Here is a 10,446-nt window from a genome sequence, read left to right on the forward strand (position 1 = left end):
ATGCAGAAAGATATGGACCATATTCAGGTTTGGGCTGATAAGTGGAAAGTTTCGTTCACGCCACACAAGTGCTAGACAATGACCATCTCCAACAAGATAGAAACCCGCCATTTCCCCTTGATATTCAATGGCATTACCATCGTTGAATCCCCTACTATCAACATCCTGGGGTTTACCATTGACCAGAAACTGAACTCGACCAGGCATATATCTACTGTGGATGCAAGAGTAGGTCAGAGGCTGTGAATTCAGCAGCGACCAACTCACCTCCTGAAGCCCCGATGCCTGTCTATTATCCATAAAGTACAAACTAAGAGTATTCTCCAGTTGCCTGGATGAGTGCATCTCCACCAAGACTTAACAAGCTTGACACCATCCAGGACATAGCCGCCTGCTTGATTTGTACCCTATCCATCGCCTTCAACATTTACTCCCTTCTCCACCAACACACAGTGGCAGCACTGTGTACCATCTACAAGATGCACTGCAGAAACTCACCAAGGATCCTTCGACAGCACCTTCCAAAGTCGCGCCCTCTATCACCTTGAAGGACAAGGGCAGCAGATGCATGAGAACACCACCACCTGCAAGTTCCCCTCCAAGCCACAAACCATCCTGACCTGGGATTTCACTGTCCTGGGTCAAAGTCCTGAAATTCCCTTCTTACCAGCACTGTGGGTTTACCTACACTGCCTGGACTGCAACCGTTCAAGAAGGCGGCTTGCCATCATCTTCTCCAGGGAAATTAAGGATGGACAATAAATGCTGGCCTTTCCAGTGAAGCCTACATCCCGTGAAAAAGAAACTACGAGAAGCCAATTTAAATACATTTTATTAGGTAGTTAACTGCAACTTTGTCAGTTTTGCTTTGTTTCCTTCCAGCCTTCACCTCTTTGGTGTCTTTATCGTCAACTCTCTTGGACTGGCAATGAGTGAGAAAATTATATGAGTGTTCAACACATTTTATGTCAAAGGAGAACATTATATGGCCTTTGATTTTTAGTATCAAGACTGCCTTTGGTTGTCGTATTGGCATTTAATAAAGAAAAAAATAATATTTGGGTGAAAAGTAGAATCTATTTCTGTGACTACATTCCAATATGAAATATTGCAGAGGTTTCATAATTATTTAATTGTACCTTCACAAACTTGCTTTGTCTTTATCGGGTTGTATTGTATTCCCAAGATAATCAGAGTCCCAAGGAGGATAAATGCAGCGAGATACAGACGAATTAGATTTGAAATAAATGTCGAGTAAGAACCTAGAATATTATAGAAAGGGGAGAATGTTTGTGAGTAAGTATCCTGCTTCCACTGCAAACACTAGTACCGTGTTACTCTGTAAAACAATCTAAACCTTACCTCACAGTATGTGATATTCGCATTGAGCATTAATTATCAGGGTCAGAATCCCCCTGAATTTAATCATCCTCTATTGTTCTGTGTTATTCACCCTACTTGAAGTTGGCCACATTCAAACCTCTGCTGTCTGTATCCTAACTCGCAATGACTCCCATTCACTCATCACCCTCTCTGTTCGATGGCCTACCTTGGCTCCAGGTCTGGCAATGTCGCAATGTTAAAGTGCCTATTCTTGCTTTCAGTTGCCTCCATGGTTTCGACTCTCCCTGTCCTTCAACCTACGGGCGATATTACCCTCCGAGATATCTATGGAGTTTTGGACTCTTGGATACCCCCGATTTAGTTGCTCTACTAATGATGGCCACGCTTACAGCCATGCAGGCTGCAATGTCTAGCATTCCCTCCATAAAATTTTCAGCCTGTCCTGCTCTGTCTCCTCGTTTCCAGAAACTCATCAAAACCTACTTCATACCAAGTTTTTCGTCACCTGTTTTAATGTCTCCTTACGTGCTCTGTTTCAAATTTTATTTGATAATCAGTCCGGTGAAGCACCTTGAGATTTTTTATTGCGGTGAAGGCGCTATATAAATTCAAGTTGTTCTTACTGTTGACACGATGTGCATCAGGAATATTGGATTATTCAAATATGCAGAAGCAACAGCCGCTGCTAATTAAATGTGATTGATAGACTATTTAATAAAGGCATTTGGTGAGGTGCCACATCAAGGTTTACTACTCAAAAAAAGAGCTCATGCTGTCGGGCGTAACATATTAGCACTCAAAAAGGACTGGTTAGCTAACAGAAAGGAGAGAATCGGGATAAGTGGATCACTTTCGGAATGGCAGCCTGCAACTAGTGGAGTGAAACATTGGAACATAGGAGTAGGAGTAGGACATTCAGTCCATCCAGCTGGGCCCGCTCATCAATATGATCCTGGCTCCTTCCACTTCAAAGCCTTTTCCCATACTAACCCCATATCCCGTTATGTCATTTATATTCAGAAATCTGTCAATTTCTGCTTTAAACATACACAATGAAGAGCTTCGACAGTCCTCTTTGGTAGAGAATTTCAAAGATTGACAAACAGCTGAGGAAAGAAATTTCTCCTTATCTTTGTCCTCAGTGGCTTGCCCTTATTTTGAAATTGTTAACCCTGAGCCTAGACTCCCCAACCAGGGAAAACATCTTAGCTGCATCTACCCTGTCTATCTCTTTAAGTATTTTGTAGGTTTAAATGAGATCACCTCTCATTCTTAGAAACTCTAGAGAATACAGGCACGGATTCCAGAATTTCTCTTCATAGGACAGTCCCACCATCCCGGGAACAGGTCTGGTGAATATTCGGTGCACTCCCTCTATGGCAATAATATCCTTCCTAAGGTAAGGGGAGGAAAAATGCACCCAGTACTCCAAGTGCGGTCTAACCAAGGTTCTGTACAATTGAAGCAGGACTTCACTACTCCTGTACTCAAGTCCTCTTGCGATAAAGGCTAACATACCATTAGTCTTCCTAATTGCCTGCTGCATCTGCATGTTAGCTTTCAGTGACTAATTTATTAGGACATCCAGGTCCCTTTGTTCATCTACACTTTCTGATCTCTTACCATTTAAGAAATACTCTGCACATCTATTCCGCCTACCAAAGTGGATAACCTCACATTCTTCCACATTATATTCCATCTGCCACGTTCTTGCCCACTCAGTAAGTCTGTCCAAATCCCCCTTGAAGCCGCTTTGCATCTTCCTGACAACACACATTCCCACCAAGTTTTGTGCCACCCGCGAACTTGGAAATATTCCATTTGGTCCCCACATCCAAATCATTTATATACATTGTGAACAGCTAGGGCTCAAGTATTGATCCATGTGGTACCCCTCCAGTCACAGCCTGCTAATACGAAAATGGCCCTTTTATTCCTACTCTCTGCTTTCTGCCTGTTAACGAATCCTTAAACCATGCCAGTATATTACCTCCTAACTCAAGGACTTTAATTTTGATAACCAGTCTCCTGTGAGGGGCTTTATCAAATGCCTTTTGAAAATCCAAGTATACCACGTCCACCGACTTCCGTTAATCAATTCTGTTAGTAACATCCTCAAAAAACTCCAACAGGTTCGTCAAACATGATTTTCCATTCATCAATCCAGTTTGACCATGCCCAATCTGATCATTATTATCCAAGGGTCCATTTATCACATCCTTTAGAATAGATACTAGCATTTTCCCAACGACTGATGTATGGCTAACTGCTCTGTAACTCTCTTTTTTCTCTCTCCCTCCCTTCTGCAGGAATCGCCCCAGAATGTTTGGACTTTTGCAAGATGATCACCAATGCACCAACTATCTCCATAACTACTTCTTTCAGCACTCTGGGATGTAGAGTATCAGGTCCTGGGAACCTATCAACATTCAGCCCCATTAATTTCTCCAATGCAACCTAATTGCTAATATTAATTTCTTTCAATTCTTCATTCCCCCTGATCCCTTGGAACTCTAATTCTTGGAAATTTCTTGCATCTTCCTCAATGAAGACAGTCACAAAGTAATCATTTTGCCTTTCTGCCATTTCTCTATTCCCCATCATCAATTCTCCTGACTGTCTGTAATGGACGCACATTTCTCTGAGCCAACTTTTTCTTTTTTACATACTCAAAGACTGAACCTCCACGGCCATTGAGGGCAGAAAATTCGGAAGTATCACGACCCTCTGTGTGAAGGAATTCCTCCTCATTTCAGTCTTAAATGGTCTGCTGCTTATTCTAGTACTGTGTCCCCTGGTTCTAGACCACTCATTTAGGGGAAACATCCTTTCTGCATCTCCCCTGTTGAGCTCTGTAAGAATTTGGTATACTTCAAAGAACAAAGAACAGTACATCACCGGAACTGGCCATTCGGCCCTCCAAGCCTGCGCCGATTTGATGCCTGCCAAAGCAGAACATTCTGCACTTCCGGGGACCGTATCCCTCTATTCCCATCCTATTCATGTATTTGTCAAGATGCCTCTTAAACCTCATTATCTTACCTGCTTCTACCATCTCCCCCGGCAGCAAGTTCCAGGCACTCGCACATCCCCTCTAAACATTGCCCCTCTCACCTTAAACCTATGTCACCAAGTAACTGCTTCTTCCAGCCTGGGAAAAAGCTTCTGACTATCCACTCTGTCCATGCCACTCATAACTTTGAAAACCTCTATCATGTCCATTGTAAACCCCTCCACCTCCGTCGTTCCAGTGAAAACAATCCGATTTTATTCAAACTCTCCTCATAGCTAATGCCCTCCAGACCAGGCAACATCCTGGTAAACCTCTTCTGTACCCTCTCCACCGCCTCCTCGCCCTTCTGGTAGTGTGGCGACCAGAATTGCACGCAATATTCTCTAAGTGTGGCCTAACTAAAGTTCTGTACAGCTGCAACAGGACTTGCCAATTTTTATACTCTATGCCCCGAACGATGAAGGCAAGCATGCCGTATGCCTTCTTGGCTACCTTATCCACCTGCGTTGCCACTTTCAGTGACCTGTGGACCTGGACACCCAGATCTCTCTGCCTGTCAATACTCCTAAGGGTTCTGCCATTTACTGTATACTTCCCACCTGCATTAGATCTTCCAAAATGCATTGCCTAACATTTGTCCAGATTAAACTCCATCTGCCATTTCTCCGCCCAGGTCTCCAATCGATCTATATCCTGGTGTATCCTCTCACAATCCTCATCACTATCTGCAACTCCACCAAACTTTGCATCGTCCGCAAACTTACTAATCAGACCATCTACATTTTCCTCCAAATCATTTATATATACTACAAACAACAAAGGTCCCAGCACTGATTCCTGCGGAACACCACTAGTCACATCCCTCCATTCAGAAAAGCACCCTTCCACTGCTACCCTCTCTCTTCTATGATTGAGCCAGTTCTCTATTCATCTTGTCAGCTCACCTCTGATCCCGTGTGACTTCACCTTTTGCACCAGTCTGCCATGAGGGACCTTGTCAAAGGCTTTACTGAAGTTCATATAGATAACATCCACTGCCCTTCCTTCAGCAATCATCTTTGTCACTTCCTCAAAAAACTCTATCAAATTAGTGAGACACGACCTCCCCTTCACAAAACCATGCTGCCTCTCGCTAATAAGTTAGTTTGTTTCCAAATGTGAGTAAATCCTGTCCCGAAGAAACCTCTCTAATAATTTCCCTACCACTGACGTAAGGCTCACCGGCCTATAATTTCCTGAATTATCCTTGCCACCCTTCTTAAACAAAGGAACAACATTGGCTATTCTCCAGTCGTCTGGGACCTCACCTGTAGCCAATAAGAATGCAAAAAGTTCTGTCAAGGCCCCAGCAATTTCTTCCCTTGCCTCCCTTCCTATTCTGGGATAGATCTCGTCAGGCCATGGGGACTTATCTACCTTAATGCTTTGCAAGACACCCAACACCGCCTCCTTTTTGATAATGAGATGATTGAGACTATCTACACTCCCTTCCCTAGGCTCATCATCCACCAAGTCCTTCTCTCTGGTGAATACTGATGCAAAGTACTCATTTAGTACCTCGCCCATTTCCTCTTCATTGAGCTTCATTGAGATGACCTCTCATTCTTCGAAACTTCAGATGTAAAGGCCCAGTCTCCTCAATCTCTCCTCACAGGACAATCCCGTCATCCCAGGGATCAGTCTGGTGAACCTTCGTTGGAAGTCCTCTATGGCCAGTATATCCTTCCTTACACAAGGAGCCCAAAACTTACATTTAAGTTGCTCGAAATTTGGGACACTCTTCTGCAAAAAGGTAATTGATGCTTGACCATGTGTACATTTTAAACCTGGGATTGATAGATGTCTGTTAGCTAAAGGTTTTAAGCGATATGGAACTTCCCTTTTCCATTTTCACATTGCTGTTAGCAACACTTTAAATGTTCCCACATGTTCATTCAGGTGTCATTGATATTTTAACAGTGCTGTGAACAATAACAAGCGTCCTCACTTTTTTTGTCATGCACAGCCGATTAGTCTAAATGTGCAGAGCCTTGATATTTTTCAGCGTGACCACAGACACGAGGCAACGTAAAGTTTCGCCTCGTGTGCGGCCTGCACGGAGCATTTCGAGTTGCTGTGTGGCCATGTAGCCGGACAGCTTAGCGGGAACTTTGGTAATAACTATTAGTGAACAACAGAACTGACCGTAACAAGATCAATTTAAATTCGTGGGCAGTATGTCCATTTGATTAATTCATTAATTATTCTTAAAAGTTCCTTTAAGAACACTTGAGTTTCTACCATCACCCCATTTGAATGTTCCGGTCTTCAGTGTGTAATAGCTTTTCAAAGTACTTCTATTTTAGTTATTTTTCCTACCCTGGTTGGATACCTTTGAACATTCTATCATGACATTGGCTTCTTGGCGAGCTTGATGACATCGTTGCAGCTCCACGCTGGGTATCACCAGTCAGGCACGCTGCAGACAGTTGCAATACCACTTTAGGGCGATAGTTACCGTTTTTGCCTCAGAGATCGCTCACTCCGTCAGCAAAACTTACTTCGAAATCAGTGACGAGCACCCTTGATTCGTTGATGACTTCAAACACTGGGCCATGCACTTAATAACAAATTAAGGCACCCATTTAAGCAATTTAGGGAGAAGCAGGGAATTTCCCAGAGAAACCACAGACAAGTGTATTGCACATCATATCAATGGATGGGGATAAGTCAGTGACATCACAGTCCTGTGAGACTGATTATCTTCCTCAAATATTTTACTAATTAATTCTATGGTTCCGTGGGGAGGTGGTGGCTTGCGGTAATGTCACTGAACTAGTAATCAGTAGTCCAGCCTAATGCCTTAGGCCCACTGGTTCAGGTCCGTGGGGGATTTACGTTCAATACATTCATGGATTCATAATTCCCTATTAAATTCAATTAATTATGAAAAGTCTGGAATGGAAAGCTTTTCATCAGTAATGATGCCCCGAAACGATCAACCATTGTCAATAAAATCCCATTTGGTTAACTAATATCCTTTAGGGAATGAAATCTGCTGTTTTTATCTGGTCTGGCCTACGTGTGACTACAGATTCACAGCGATGTGCGTGAGTCTAAAATGGCCTAGCAAGCTATTTTGTTTTTAAGGAAATTAGGGATGGGCAAAACATTTAGACCTTGCTAGCGATGTCCACATGCCATGAAATAAGTTTTCATTTATGTATTCATTCAGTCTACTATTTACCCATTCATTTATTATGTAATTCTTATATACACCAGCTGACTTAGAATAAATGAGAAAAAAGAGAACACAGTCACTCCCATTAAAAACCGGGACTCTCAAGATTCAGTGTTTAAAAACAACACCGGATGAAAATGAGTCTGAAACACCTTTTACTGAAATCGGGTGAACGCAGTGAATGTATGAATCTTACTCACCTCCTACAGTGATGTGTACCGGGTCACTCAGAGCTGAAGTGAGCATCCTTCCCCTCACATTCAATTTATACAGACAGGTGTAATTTCCTCCTTTGCGGTGATCTGTACTTGTGATGGTGAAGGTGACGTAATTGCTCCCTGCAGCAGCAGACTGGGCATCCGTGTAATTGGCCTCCCCTGACCTGTATAAGTAAAATGTGATGCCAGGACGGTCCCGGGGGCTTGTACAGTTAAATATGATTTCCCCACCTTTAAAAGCAACGCTAAAATCCACTGATATGTTTGGTTTGGGCACATCTGCAATTAGAAAGTAGCAAGTAGCGATGATTGATTGAAAATACAACACAGACTTAATTTTCTGTGAAACACATTTCAATAGTCTAGACGAAGGGTTACCGGGACATTTTTTTATTTTTTCTAGTTTGTAACACAGAAATGCAGTGAGCAATGAGGAAGATCGTAAGAGACTCGGAAGGGTGCAAATAGACTGGTGAAATGGTGGGAAATATGATAGATTACAGTGAGCACCGAGAAGCATGAAACAAGGCATTTTGGTCAAAAGTATGAGGATAGATAAATTAAACTAAATGGTCCAATTTGAGACGAGGTGCAAGAACTGAGGGTTGCTCACTAGTTGCTCCACTATTGTCGGCCACGCTTTCAGCCATCAAGGCTATAATTTCTAGTCTTCCCTCCATAAACGTTTCAGCCTCTCCTCCTCTGACTCCTTGTTTCCAGAAGCTGCTCAAAACCTACCTCTTATACCAAGCATTTCGTCACCTGTTTTAATGTCTCCTTACGTGCTCGGTTTCAAATTTTGTTTGATACTCAGTCCGATGAAATACCTTGAGAGATTGTTATTGTGGTGAAGGCGCTATATAAGTTCAAGTTGTTCTTACTGTTGACATTATGTACATCAGGAATACTGGATTATTCAAATGTGTAGAAACAACAGCCGCTGCTAATTGAATGTGATTGATAGACTATTTAATAAAGGCATTTGGTGAGATGCCACATCAAAGTTTACTTCTCAAAATAAGAGTTAATGCTGTAGGGGGTAACATATTAGCATGTATGAAGGACTGGTTAGCTAACAGGAAGCAAAGATTCGGGATAAGTGGGCCATTTTCGGGTTGGAAACCTGCAACTAGTGGAGTTAAACATAGGAGTAGGAGCAGGACATTCAGTACATCGAGCTGGGCCCGCTCATCAAAATGATCATGGCTGATCATCACGTTCAATGTGTTTTCCCACACTATCCCCATATCCCCTTATGTCATTTATATTTAGAAATCTGTCAATCTCTGCTTTAAACATTCACAATGAAGAGCTTGCACAGTCCTCTGGGGTAGAGAATTTCAAAGATTTACAAACAGCTGAGTAAAGAAATTTCACCTCATCACTGTCCTCAGTGGCTTGCCCCTTATTTTGAACTGATTAACCCTGATTCTGGACTCCCCAACCAGGGGAAATATCGTGGCTGAATCGACCCTGTCTATCTCTTTAATTAATTGTTCGGTTTAAATGAGATCACCTCTCATTCTTCGAAACTCTAGAGAATACAGGCACGGTTTCCAGAATCTCTCTTCATAGGACAGTCCCGCCATCCCGGGATCAAGTCTGGTGATTCTTCGTTGCAATACCTCTATGGCAATAATATCCTTCCTAAGGTAAGAGGAGGAAAAATGCACCCAGTACTCCAAGTGTGGTCTAACCAAGATTTTATACAACTGAAGCAAGACTTCACTACTTCTGTACTCACATCATCTTGCGATAAAGGCCACCATACCATTAGCCTTCCTAATTTCTCGCTACAAATGCATATTAGCTTTCAGTGATTAATTGATTAGGTCACCCAGGTCCCTTTGTTTATCTGCACTTTCTGATCTCTTACCATTTAAGAAATACTCTGCACATCTATTCCGCCTACCAAAGTGGATAACCTCACATTCTTCCTCATTATATTCCATCTGCCACATTCTGGCCCTCTCTGTTAGTCTGTCCAAATCCCCCTGAAGCCGCTTTGCTTCCTCCTGACAACACACATTCCCACCTAGTCTTGTATCATCTGTGAACTTGGAAATATTACATTTGGTCCCAACATCCAAATCATTGATATATGTTCAGAACAGCTAGGGCTCAACTATTGATTCCTGCAGTACCCGACCATACACAGCCTGCTAACACGAGAATGGCACTTTTATTCCTACTCTCTGCTTTCTGCCTGTTAACGAATCCTTAAACCATGCCAGTATATTACCTCCTATCTCAAGGTCTTTAATTTGATCACCAATCTCCCGTGGGGGACTTTAACAAACGCCTTTTGAAAATCCAGGTATACCACGTCCACCGACTTCTGTTAATCAATTCTGTTAGTAACATCCTCAAAAAACTCCAACAGGTTCGTCAAACATGATTTCCCATTCATAAATCCAGTTTGACCATGTCCAATCTGATCAATATTATCCATGGGTCCATTTATCACATCCTTTAGAATAGATTCTAGTATTTTCCCAACGTCTGATGTAAGGCTAGCAGCTCTGTAATTCCCTGTTTTCTCTCTCCCTCCCTTCTGCAGGAATCGCCCCAGAATGGTTGGAATTTTGCAAGATGATCAGCAATGCACCCATTGTCTCCATAACTACTTCTTTCAAAACTCTGGGATTTAG

The sequence above is a fragment of the Heterodontus francisci genome, chromosome 21 (assembly GCF_036365525.1).
Source record: "Heterodontus francisci isolate sHetFra1 chromosome 21, sHetFra1.hap1, whole genome shotgun sequence".
NCBI lineage: Eukaryota > Metazoa > Chordata > Chondrichthyes > Heterodontiformes > Heterodontidae > Heterodontus > Heterodontus francisci.